We start from the raw sequence: 11,109 nt of genomic DNA, 5'->3' as shown, positions 1-11,109 counted from the left end.
CCCCTACATTCACTTTGGTCATGTTCCAAAGTTCCACAATTCTCACATATCCCACTTAGGATTGATGAGGATGCCGTCATGGCATTAACATGATGCTTTGGTGATTTTGAGGCTTCTTCAAGTCTAGTCATAGCTTGTTCAAACTTCAAATTGATTGTGTCAATGTGAGCACTAAGTTGAGCACCCAATTGAGTAACGGAGTCTACTTCATGCCTTCCTCCTCTAGTGGCCTTGCGAGGTCTAATATATTGTGAGTTATGGACCGCCATTTCCTCAATCTTGTTCCATGTTTGATTGTCATCAACTTCGGTGAACATTCCATTTGATCCCATGTTGAGAATGTTCCTTGAATCTTCATATAGACCGTTCCAAAATTGTTGTACCAAGAACCACTCGCTAAGTCCATGGTGAGGACATGAGCGACAAATTCCCTTGAACCGCTCCCAAGCTTCATACAAAGATTCTTCATCCCTTTGCTTAAAACCCGTAATTTGAGCTCTTAGCATGTTAGTCTTTTCCGGTGGGTAGAAGTTTTTGTAGAAAGCTAGAGCTAACTTCTTCCAAGAATCAATTCCGAGAGTGGCCTTATCAAGGCCCTTCAACCATTGTTTCGTGGTGCCAATTAGAGAAAAAGGAAATAAGACCCATCGAATTTGGTCTTGAGTTACACCGGTTTGAGAAATCGCATTACAATAGTCACAAAAGGTTTCCATATGAGAATGAGGGTCTTCACTAGGCATCCCCCCAAATTGGCTCCTTTCGACTAATTGGATAAAGGCGGATTTGGCAATAAAATTTCCGGTCAAATGTTGTGGTGTGGGAGTACCATTGGGTAGGTTCTCCTCGGTGGGTACGGAATGTGATGAAAACTTAGGCATTGTGGGTTGATTTTGTGGGGTATTTTGTGTTGGGTTCTCCTCACTTTCTCTTGCAAAAGGGTTGATGAACTCAATAGTTGGTTGAATATCTACAACCTCACTAATACCTCTCAAATTCCTCCTAGCAAATCTTCTATTGTTTGTCAAAGTCCTTTCAATTTCATGATCAAAAGGTAACAAATCACCTTGTGACCTTCTAGACATGCAAAATATCAAACAACTCGAAAACAATTAGAACAAACCTTGAGGAGTTTTACTTCCCCAAGGCAAAGAAAGACACAACTAATAACAATATAAGAAAATCTAAATCAAGTTAACAACGTCCCCGGGAACGGCGCCATTTTTGATCGGTCCGTTTCGTGTTCACAATTGAATAGATGTTGTCGTTGGGTCACGTCCGAATCAAAACACAATTTATAACTTCACAAATAACTCTACAATTAGTAAAGAGGCAAAAAAAGGTCGGATCCCAAGGAACGGGAATTGAGATGAGATTTCTATTGAAACTAGTGGTGTCTTAGGGGTGTCACAATTTGGGTTGATGTAGAAGGTCACTAACTAGATAGAAATGGAAATAAATAAGCAAGATGAATTAAAAGGGTTGAAAACAATTGATAAAAAGCACTAGGGTATCATGGGGTCATAGGGGAATCATGGGAATTGATCATACAAACATGTTCTCAAATTATAAGCAAGCAATTATTGTTGTGATGGATTGAGTTCGGTTATATCTTACAATCCTAGGAAAGTTTGGGTCCCGGAGCCGAATCGATTAGATTGTACAACACCTACAAGTCGACTTAGTCTTTCCTACTCAAAAACATGCATGGTCTAATGAGACTCGAGTTGGTTTATGTCTTACAAGTCTCATTGAAAAGATAGGTGATGGGTAAAAAATGCAAGGATTCATAGGCTCACATTTCATCAAACATAACATGTGCATGAGTTGAGATCAAAACAAGCAAGCAAATAAACCATGAAAGCATATTAATTTAAGCATAAATCATTCCCCATCTTGGTTTCCCCTAATTACCCATTAACCCTAGCTAGGTCACTACTCACTCATTATCATGTTGATCATGCTAGCAAGGTTGTCAATCATACCAACAAAATGAAACATGATGAACAAATAAAAGTAATTAACAATAATTAAAAAGGGATTAAGAGAATTATACCTACTAATGATTCCAATAATAAAGCAAAGAATAAAAGAAGTATTTGATGCTTGATTGAGAGGTTGTCAATCTCCCAATAATAACCCAAATAATCTTCAATTACCCAAAATAAAGGATGAACAAAAGAGAGATTAAGGAAATAAAACTTGTATTAAAACTTGATTAATTGTTGATTACAATACTAAAGAGAGATTTGATTGATATTAACTACTCTAATAATTGATGAGAAGAACATGCTCTTCTAATTAGACTAATGGGGTTTTTATAGTGGAAATTAGGTGGATGCATTAGGGTTAACTAAGGGCTAAACTAGTAATTACACTTTTTAGATTGAGCAGGGAGACGCCGGTATTTTTCGAAGGAAGGGCTTCTTTCTTTGAAGCTTGAAGAAACGGATTCGTGCTGGGCTGGAATCCGGGCGTATTGGTGTCGGGACGGGCGGATTGTAGCAGGGGAAGACGAGCGTCTTTGGGAGAAGACGGCCGGATTCTGGTGGCTGCTTACCCGGGCGTCTTTGGCAGAAGACGCACGGATTGTGCTGTGGAGGACGGGCGGATTCAGGGCAATCCGCACGGATTGCTGCTCAGCTTTGTTCCTTCTTCTTTTCTTCCCTTTTCTTCATAAAATCCTTGGGGATTTCTTCGGGGATGCAAGGATCCTTTCTCAACATTGCTCATCTACTATAATATGTACAAAGGCCTTCTAATCTTGTCTCTCCTTGATGCTTGGTCATTGAATTCAATCAATTTAGTCTCGTTTTGCCATGAAAATGCAAGATTTGCACTCCTTTCCTACCAAGGGATCAAAATCTCAAAGAATATGAAAAACAAAGAACTAAAGACAATAAATGACCCAAATATGCACTAAAAAGCATGGGAACAAGGCTAATTCGGGGGCTAAATATGCGCTAATTATGGTCACATCAAGGACCTAAGGTGGTAGTCTGTAGTGTGCTTGCTCTTTGTTAGGTTCGTTCTAACATGTTTGTTGATTGTCATTTAATATTTGTTGTGCCCTTCGATCAATGACCGTGAGCTTACCTACGTGAAGATCAAGATTTGGTGCCTATTGCCGGGAATTGAAGATTTGATCAACCTTTGAAGGATGCTTCTACTTCCTCGGAGATGTTTCTCATTCTTTGTGTACCTTGCCTTATTCTTTACTCCTTAATGCTTGTTTCTTCTTCTAAACTCTCTATTCTTTTTCCTTGGGAGTTAACCTTGTACCCTCTTAACATGTCCTTTGTTCCTTACTTATCCTCCCTTAACGCCTATTGGATAGTACTCTTTCTTTTGAGGAATGTTGACCTTGGTTGGAAAATTTGTCTTTTGAGGAGATTGTTTATAGTTAACCCATAACCCTGGTTTTGAGAGGTCGTGTTGTTAGAAAGACTTAGGCAGTATGATGAGACATACTTAATGATTCTTAGACCTAAATCCTTGGTAAAGTGAGCATAATTGATCGGTGGAATATTTGTGTTGTAAAGTGTACATATGTCACTAAGGTTAGAGAACTTGCCTTTGTTGTTTGTGTTTGTGTTTGGGTTTGGAAAGGCTTGGGAAGTGTAGTGAGACGTGTCTTGGGATATTAGTGCTTAGTACTTGACTTAAAATTGATGAGATTGAATGGTGGATTTGAGGATGTAGGATTGACTAAGTAAGTCGAGTTTGTGATTGGCTTTCGTAGTTGCTTTGGATATGAGGGTTTAATGTGTACGTTACCATATGAGAAATACTAATTGTGGGATTATTAGTTGGTCTAAGTGAGTGATATTGATTACTACTTGAGGTATGGTATGAGAGAATGACTAAGCTACATTGTTGGGAAGTTTTGGCGCTTGTTTTAGTAGCTAGAAGAGATAATGGTATGGTTGACGCCAATTGTTAAGTTAAAGGACATAATTTTGATTTTGGGTGTTAGGATGAGGAAATATGTGGTGGTAAAGCGTTGTTACAACCGAGATCTTGTTTCTTGGGAACTCGATGGTAAGTAAAGTGCTAGGATATCGGATTTGAAAGAATATACCTTGGGATTTCGATTGAGGGTTTTACTTTTCTGAGGAACTCCTAGTTGACCCTAGTTGGATATGAGTATAGCTTTGTTATAAGCTTTGACCTTAATCTTGTGGAAGTTTTTTTTTATAGATGTTTAAGGATTTGGAGTGGTGAAATCACACTTAAAGTGAAATACCTTGTTTCATGGAATAGCTTAAGATGAAGTAACATGAGTGTTTTGAGGAAATCCTTGGGAGTGATGTGGTTATGAGTTTTGTTGCTAAGAAGTTTTCGGAACCGCTTAGATTGATGTTGTTGTTTGAGGTTTGAGTATCTGGCGTTTCCCTTGTTGTCTAATTTCCTTTCTTCTTTGACCATAAGCACTACCGTCCATACCTCTCTTCCTCGCTTCATCATACTCCTCCTTTAAGTTTGGTACTCGTAACCTGTGAAACTCTATCTTTGACATCCTTGTTGACCTGGCTTCGATTCTTATCTCTAGGAAGTTCATCATAGTTGTTTTGATTAGTTAAGTTTGAACTCTCTTAGCGTACTTTGCATTTATGATATCTAAGTTCTTTCCTTTTCGTACAACTTCTAAACGTTTCAAGCTATCATTTTTGGTTCATTGTTAAAAATTTATATTATTTTTACAAAACCTTACCTATTTTAAAAAATGTTCAAAAATGAAAATTTGTTTTAGTTCCCTATCGGTTCTTTGAGTGTAAAATTATTTATCATGATTTTAATTGCTAAACCCGAGATTTCTTTAAATTTTATCCAATTTCTGTTAAATTTAATCTATTTATGAATTCTTTGTCAAAGTTTAATATTATGTTTTCAGAAATTTGACTCCCTTTTGAGTTTAAAACTGAAACCTTTATTTATATTTTAGCTTTTGCAAAAGCAAATTTGAGTGGATTACCTTTTCTTTTGATTTTAACGTTGATCGGATGCTAGAACTCATTATTAGAAACGTTTAATAACTTGTTCTACTCTTGCCGACGAGTGATTTTCGGTTTTAAATTTGTCTTTGACTTGGAAGTTTAGCGTTCTTGTGTGCACAACAAGAGCAATTTCGTTCCATGAATGAGACTTATACTTTTGAAAACTCTTCATTAATGTTTTCGAAAGTATTTTGATTTTCGATTTATACAAATGATTTGCTTTTTGACCTTATCTTTGATTTGGAATGTGATGTTCTTGAATGCGCAACGAGAGCACTTCCGTTCCTTTGATGAGAATCTGGTTCTGTCAGAAAATTTTATTTGAAACTTTTGAAAGAATTTTAATTCTTACTATTTGTAACCTTTTTATGTTTTGGGTTACCAATTTCAAAAGTCCAGTTTTACTTTTTATAACCTTTCATTTCTAGTTTCAAGTTTCGAGGACGAAACTTTTTAAAAGGTGGGGTGATTGTAACACCCGCGAATTTCCCATTTTGACATTTAAAATTTATTAAACCATTTAGCCACTTTATTATATATTTTTGAATTATTCAATTTAATTAATTTTATGTCAAACACGATTTTTATAAATGTATTATATAAAAGCTCGTTTATATAAAAATACGTACGATTTAATTATATCTTTAAGGCATGATTTATATAATAATATTTGTATACGTATTTTGGTCGGATAATAATAGTCACAGTAAAAATATTAGTTTCCTTCTCATGTTAAAATAAACTCGAGACATTTTTCCGTCTAGCTATAGACCGTCACATTTCACCTTGTACCTACTTTAATCTGGACCAACCAGAATTTGACAACACGCTCACCTACCTTCTTACACCTTACCCTTAAATATCTCTTTTATATATATTTATATATTATTATTATTATTATTATTATTATTATTATTATTATTATTATTATTATTATTATTATTATTATTATTATTATTATTATTATTATTATTATTATTATTATTATTATTATTATTATTATTATTATTATTATTATTATTATTATTATTATTATTATTATTATTATTATTATTTATACCGTGTGACCCCCACCCCCTGCTTCCTCATTATTTCGTCTTCTTCTTCCTTGTTTCAGCAACAACAACAAAACTCAGCAGCAGCAACAACACCACCGTACTCAACCCCATTTTCGTCACCTTCAAACCCCGATCCCTCCTCCATTTCTCAACCAAACTTCATGGTTTTTGTACCATTAACTTCCCCTCCTCATTCTCCTTCTTTCTATATAAAAAAGAGCCAAGCTTTCGTATGTTTCATTTCGATCGTCTTTCAAAGGATGCGGTTTCTGAACTAATCTCTTCCATTTTGGGTCGTTTAGAGTCACCCTTGGACGGTTCCTTGGACTTTAAGAGATCAAAAACAGGTAATGGTGATAGGTTACTCGACAAAGTGTCGATATCTCGTCTTATATGTCGTTTTTCATGCTCTTATGTGTTAAAGATTGGTTCCTTATACTTTACACATTTGTATGCTCGAATTTGTCGTGTTAAACTCCATCTTAAACCTTGTTTTAATGGGGTTCGAAGTATAACTCAATACGGCCAAGTAAAAACGTGAATGAAGGAGCTGTGAGACGATTTTTGTGCTCGTTTTGGTCTATGTTTGATTAGTGGTTCGAGCCAACTCTCTTACTTCCGTCTCAAGTGTATATCCAAGTAGGATATGGGTCCTTTGTATGGTTAATTCCCGTCTTGTAAAATGCTTATACACTCGTCTTAAACGGCTTCATAAATGGTTTAAACTGGGTATATGGGCTGTATAGCCATGTATTAGGCTACCATTCTGGGTTGTTTTTCTTATTGATTTAAGTGAAACTGTTAACTTCCGTCTTGAGTACATACCCATGAATGAATTGACTTACTTGTATGGGGAAAACACCGTCTTACTCATGCTTTTAAATTTGTCTTAGAGTGACCATGCCATTGCTTGTTTCGGGCTGATTTGGGCATAAATTAAGGTTACTCCTCTGTTTTTGTCATGGATTTATTCTAATCCATTCATACCTTCTAGATACATGGAACATAAGTGGAATGCTATAACTAAAGGCATCTTAGGTGGTCATGTATGCATTGATTTCATACTGTTAAGTATCGTTGGTTTTGGGATTCTTTTGGGTATAACACAAGTGCAATCAGAGGGTATGATGAGCGTAAGACTTTCTACTTTTGGGTATAATAAAACAAACAACTTCACTTACAAAGAGCTTGAATTCGCTACAAATGGGTTCGGGGTTGGGATAGAAAGGGGCTCTTTTGGCGTAGCATACAAGGAAATGTGTTGTTTTGTTGGTCAATTGAATGTAAGTTGGTTTATTTGAAGTATTTAAATCCCGTCTCGTATTTTATATAACGTAATTTGTTAATATCGTTCTTTTACATATTTATTCAATTGAGCTCATTTGGTTTTGTTTGTTGAGCTTGATTTCTTGTATCCTTTGGACTTGATTTCTTACTCTATTTGGACTCACTTCCTCTTTTTGTGTGGATTCATTTTCTTGGTGTGTTTGGGCTCACCACCACTAAATTGTTGGGCTCACCACAATTTAATAGTTGGGCTCATTTTGCCACTTATTTTGGATTTGTTTGCATTCCGTAAATTTTCATATAACGTAAATTATTCTTTATCACTCTTTATATCTTATTTAACCGGCATGTTAAATTATAAAATGGAATGTTTAGTAATATAACACAAGTATGAGATATTTATTATAAGTACTGGTAATAGTCATATCCTTGATAATGTCTTGAATTGTTCGGTTGTGAGAGTCTTGGTCCTATCGGACACTAGGGGTGAGCCATAGGCCCTCTAGTTGCGATATGATCGTCGAACTGATGTTCCCATCCGTACTTATGGTGCGATGCAAGCCATAAGTATGAGTGTGACATTAATAATCCAATCTCATGTACTTGTTTGTTGTACTTGTTTATTCTATTTAACCGGTATGTATAATAATGAAATGAAATGTTTATTTATATGTTACAAACATGAAAATGTTATTATAAATAATTACTTGTAAGAGCCGTATTCTTGTAGAAATGCCATATTACCATCGTATGTGCTTGACATACATTTTTGCCCTGCTTGTGCTGTTATGGCAAGCACGGGTTTGACCTACTTGTGCTGTTCTGGCAAGTACGGTTTTGGCCTACTTGTGCTGTTCTGGAAAGTACGGCTTTTGGCCACTTGTGCTGTTCTGGCAAATGAGTCTTATCTTAGTCTTTCCGCCACTTTCGTGCTGTTCTAGCGATTGGGGTACTCGGTCTCCTTAGTAGCCGAGTCTTGGGTGCGTGCTGTGTTGGCGCACGTCGAATCGGGATGTACACCCGAGAATCTGCAGATTTAGACTAGGACCGTATCATTATCGTAGTCCTACCTGGGGAAATTATAGTCTAAGAGTAGTAAATGTCTTGCATTATTTGGATGGTTACTTTGGTCATATCACCTTGAAATACGTGCTCGTGGCTAAATGGCCGTGTCGGTTTCCTTGTCCTTCTTTTCCATTTATTTATTGTTGCTTATGCCTTACTTGTTTACTCCATCATTTCTTTTACTCTTGTTAGTTTAAACACGTATGATCCCATGTTTAGTTATGATTCGATTCACTCATGTCTTATCTAATATGATTGTTTGTTTATGTTCTTTGTTATGTTCGTTTCGACATATTGTGGCTGGGAGAACCATGAGTTACTCCCCACTGACTGTGGCGTTCATGTTTACATGAATGACATGTGGTGCAGATGCTTATGTGGGGAAGACGTGTGGGCTAGCGAGAACTAAACCCTTGGACCTTAGTTGCTAGTTTAGAAACCCCTTATATGTTCATTCGTGGGATATCTTTTCCCTATTTTCTAGACTTGGGTTGTAATAACCTAAATTTGTCTATTGTTGTATTTGTTTCTTTTCGTTAGTGGCACCGCGTGCTATTCTTTAACTAGTAATTTTTAAAAGTTTTTAAAATACCACAAATTTCCGCTTTAATTTATTAGTTATATTTTCCGCTTTATCGCGGGGTGTCACAAAAAGTCTCGCCACAATCAATGCCCACCTGTCGCTCAAAAGAACCGTTAGAATGAATGAAGTTTACATTAGGCCGCGCAGAACTAAATCCCACGTCCCATTACTAATAAGAGCTTTGTATTCGTCGTCCATGGCCAATTTCCAGTTCACATCTTTTAAAGCGGACACGAGATTCTTTGGAATTGGTGATATGGCAACCAAAGTATTGAGGTCAAAAATTTGCTTTGGTTTTCGAATGCCATGATCAGTCCGTGTCACAGGCTTGTCGATGAGAGGAGGATTAGGAGAGGGGGGCGGGTCTGGTGGTGTCATAGTGATTTCGGGTGAGGCTGGCAAAGGACTCGTAGGTTGAGGTGTGCCCCTGTCCATATGGTCCGGGTTATCATGCGATGACTTGGTTAGGTATTGAAGGACATAAGGGGTTACAACATTGTCAAGGAAAGTATAGTCGGATGAGTTTCACCGAAGGGAAATTGTGTTTCATCGAAAATAACATGACGACTCAATATTACTTTCTTTTGTTTGATGTCATAGCACCTATAGCCTCGATGATGGCCAGGAAATCCGAGAAAAACGCACTTAGTGGCTCATGCTTGAAGTTTGTGGTGAGTGGTAGAGGGTATAAGCGGGAAACATAAACAACCAAAAAGACGTAACTGAGTGTATGATGGATGTTTGTTGTATAGCTTAAATAAGGGAGTTGCATTGTCAAGATTTTTATTGGGAAGAATATTTAACAAATAGGTAGCCATATTAAGAGCATGATGCCAAAAATTAGGTGGTACTGACGAATAAAGAAGTAAAGTATGAATAACGTTATTAATGGTGCGGATTTTACGCTCAGCTTTGCCGTTTTGCGAGGATCTATATGGGCATGACAAACGAAAAGTTGAGCCATGCTTAGAACATACGTCCCAAAACGGACTGTTGACAAATTCTTTACCATTGTCACATTGAATCGTTTTTATTTCTCTATTAAATTGTATATGAATATATTTCCGAAACGTAACATAAATAGAGTAGGCTTGGGATTTTTTAACTAACGGAAAAGTCCATACAAAATTGTAAAATCGTCAAGAAACACGAGATAATATTTGTGACCAGCTGAACTAAGAACTGGTGAGGTTCAGAGATCACAGTGAATTATATCAAAAGGCAAATAAGTCTTATTATGAGAGCTAACAAATGGTAATTTGACAGCCTTCCCAATAGCACAAGAAGAGCAAACAGAGGTTTTAGAAATAGTCTTGCAAGGAATTAAATTACGACGCTTAAGAAACTAAAAAACTACAGCCCCGGGATGTCCTAGACGATCATGCCAGAGAGAAGACTGGAGGGCCGTGAAACACGCTTCAGTGACAACCAATTTTTGAGAAAAAGGATATAGCTCGCCCCGACTATCACTCCTCACTAGACGCGTCCCCATCGCGTAGTCCTTCACATAAAAACCAAATGGGTCAAACTCGACAATTACCGAATTATCTTTGGTAAATTTACGAACGGACACAAGGTTTTTCACGAGTTGGGGTACATGTAAGACGTTTCTGATGGCAAATTTGTGAGTCGGGTCAGGTAAAGTAGTGTGACCATAGCCTGTGATTGGGATGGATTGACCACTTCCAACAAGAATACCATTTTTAAAACTCGAATTAACATAGGATGAGAGATTACCTGTGGTAGCCGTCATGTGAGATGTAGCACCTGTATCCATGTACCAATTTGGGTAATTTCCAAGAGTGTACATCACAGCTTCGATGTCGGTCTGAGTCGGAGGTTGCTCTGCCGCCGTATATTCTTGTTGTCTCGGAACAAATGGAGCCCAAGGAACAGGGGCCCGCATCCAAGGGGCAATACGGTATGGACACGGTGGATAGGTCCATGGAGAACGAGGTCCTCATGGCCACCCGCCATAACCGTGACCAGACCAAGGAGTAGAGGGTGCTGCCGGTATATGAGCAGTAGCAGATTGCCTTCCACCAGAAGAACTAGAACCGTCACAATAGTTTCCGTTCCTTTGCCGCCTTTTTCTTTCCTCTTGTTATGATGCTTGTTAAAT

At 37.3% G+C, this 11,109-nt stretch overlaps 1 non-coding gene across 1 annotated transcript; it reads left to right on the top strand.

Moving 5' to 3' along the window:
• Positions 1 to 399: 399 nt before the first annotated feature.
• On the top strand, positions 400 to 506 carry LOC141640202 (small nucleolar RNA R71). Its single transcript, XR_012542892.1, has one exon. It is a non-coding gene; the product is annotated as a small nucleolar RNA R71 (small nucleolar RNA).
• The last annotated feature ends 10,603 nt before the right edge of the window (positions 507 to 11,109 follow it).

This window comes from Silene latifolia, unplaced genomic scaffold (assembly GCF_048544455.1).
Source record: "Silene latifolia isolate original U9 population unplaced genomic scaffold, ASM4854445v1 scaffold_73, whole genome shotgun sequence".
NCBI classification, from domain to species: Eukaryota; Viridiplantae; Streptophyta; class Magnoliopsida; order Caryophyllales; family Caryophyllaceae; genus Silene; species Silene latifolia.
This window is presented reverse-complemented; position numbering and strand designations above follow the sequence as displayed.